This window comes from Anopheles aquasalis, chromosome Y (assembly GCF_943734665.1).
Source record: "Anopheles aquasalis chromosome Y, idAnoAquaMG_Q_19, whole genome shotgun sequence".
NCBI lineage: Eukaryota > Metazoa > Arthropoda > Insecta > Diptera > Culicidae > Anopheles > Anopheles aquasalis.
The window spans coordinates 5,706,490-5,708,825 of NC_064879.1; the positions used below are offsets into that span (position 1 = coordinate 5,706,490).

The 2,336-nt window shown below is 56.2% G+C and overlaps 1 protein-coding gene across 2 annotated transcripts in view; it reads left to right on the forward strand.

The window, feature by feature from the left end:
• The first annotated feature begins 210 nt into the window (after window positions 1-210).
• The window catches only part of LOC126579935 (chondroitin sulfate synthase 1), a 9,086-nt gene continuing 6,960 nt past the window's right edge, over window positions 211-2,336 (forward strand). Inside the window, exon 1 of one of the 2 annotated variants that reach the window (XM_050243706.1) lies at window positions 211-594. The gene's annotated coding sequence lies outside the window, so the exon portion shown is untranslated. The remainder of the gene's footprint in view (window positions 595-2,336) is intronic. The other variant, XM_050243705.1, reaches the window with a different exon arrangement.

The window sequence follows — 2,336 nt, forward strand, 5'->3', positions numbered from 1 at the left end:
TTGTGCACCGCCGGGTGCGCACGTGTCGCCGTGTCCCGCCGCTGACCCAACCGAGCCGCCAAAGGGGTTTGGGTGTGTGTGTCGGTTCAGGGTTAGCATCGTCATGTCTCGGCATCGGCTGCGTCGGTCGCTGCGGGCTTTGGAGGCCGCCACCACTGTCGTGCGTCATGAGTGTGCGTTCAAATGTACCAGAGCTTAACAAAAAAAACCGGTCCTCCGGAGAGTTCCGAGAACAGCGAGTTTGCTAGAGAGGCACAGAGAGAGAGAGAGAGGGAGCATAAGAGCTGACGATCGAGAGAGAGAGAGAGAGAAAGAGAGAGAAAGAGAGCGAGCTCGCTCACGCAGAGTGATGGCATGCATGCTACACCACGGACGCCGGTGTACGCAGTGACCGGCCGGTGAGAAGATGTGTGGCAGTGTAGTCTCCCGCGGCTTTTGGGGACATACGGGGCGACGGTAACGACAGCACGAATCTACAATCTGGCTGGTCTTTGCTGTGATCTGTTGTGGTCAGTTCACTGATCGAGTGTTGTGTGTTGTTTTTGCGCACCAGATGCCAAACGGCAGCAGCAGCAGCAGCGTTCCCAGTGACCGGTAAGCATAGGTTGCACGACGCGAAACGGCAAAAGACGCGCCGCTTCAGGGAATGTGTGTAATGGGGGGGGTAAGGTGAGGGAAAAGTGATTTGCGCCGTCGAGGGCTGCTGCGCTGCGCCCATTTCATCACCGGCAAGGATGCCGTGGGGCTTGCAGAGCGAGCACAGTGAACAGTGCAAGTGGCATGGAGTGGATAGTGATGTGAGAGAAACAGAGAGAGAGAGAGAGAGAGATAGAGAAACAGTGACACGCGGTGTGCGTCGTGATCTGCACACTGACACAATTCACTGCTTTCATGGTCAGAACGATGCGCGGAGAAGGAGACACGAAGCAGGAACAGGATGCGTACACAACACCATACACAAGCACAAGCAACCAACGACCTCCCACCGTCGTCTTCTCTCGCGCTCTGTATCAATCAAACAATATCCGGACCAACGCTAGTGGCCAGACCCAGCAGTGCATGCCGGTCGGTCCCCCGCCCAGTGTGTGCAGCAGCAGCAGCAGCGAACACCTCCAATTCCTCCGAGATCTGGCTCGGCATGCGTGCGCATGTGTATATGTGTGTCTCTGCTGCTGCTGCTGCTGCCGGTTATTAGCCACGACCGATGCACATCACAGCGAGACTACAGAACCGCTTCTTCCATCAACAACGCACATCCCCAAACACAAGCACATCCATCAAACATATATAGGGCTCCGATAGAGAACACATCCCACAAAAGGGGAAAGTCAACCAGACCCGGCCGCCGATGCGTCCGCGGTCCTTCGAGTCCGAGCCACGTGAAATGCTGCTCTCTTCGTTACGTCATCCCCGCGGGCCACCACTTCTTTCTTTCATCTGTTTTCTGTATGTTCTGTTGTTGTCTTTCTCTCACCTCACACTCATTCGCTTTTCTTTTTTCTCTCTTTCTTGCTATTCCCTCCAATACGCTCGCACACGCAGCTGAAGTGCACGGTTTTTTTTTTGTTGTGGGATTTTCTTTCCCGAGCGCTTTCCATCGCCCCCCCCCCCCCCCCCCCACCCCCCGCCAACGTTCTGCAGGCTGCCACCACAGCGTGCACATGCTAGGTCGCATTTTCCTTTACCACATTTTCCTTTGCCGCATTTTTTCGGAAGCGACGGAGGCAGACGGGGAGGACCAGGCAGGAGTGGAGTGGAATGTCTTGATGCGCGCACTCTCTCAAGGTGGTGGTGGCTCGCGAGAAGATCGTTTTGGTGCCGGCTGGCAGCCGCGCGATTCTCGCTGCAATTAGCGGTGGTGTTTTGCGGGAGGCCCCACCCACCCGTACAAAGCAATTAGAAAATGGCTGCACCGGCATTGGGAAACGCTTCTCGACGACGGTGTTGATTGGATTTTTTTTTGCCGAATTATCAGATTTTTTTTCTGTGTGTGTGTCCCCTCCCCCCTCGTCCCGTGTGCCAGTCCGTGGGCATATCCAATCGGTCGGTCGGGTCGGGTCTTCAAGGCCAATCACCCTCGCATGATCGAGCGTATTTCGTGGGAGGGGGGAGGGGCGGGAGGGTGTGCAGAGCGCACAGACACACGAACGTGAGTGTTGCCTTCCAGGAGTGGCGCGATCGCTCCGGATTCACCGATTGGACCGGTAACTTAAGATGCCTCCTCCCCAACCCGTCCCCTCACACTCTTCTCTTTCGGCGGTCGTTTCGCCTTCTTTCATGCCGAGTTTGCCCCCCCCCCCACCCCACCTTCTTTTGGTTTTTGGTTTAATGCCACC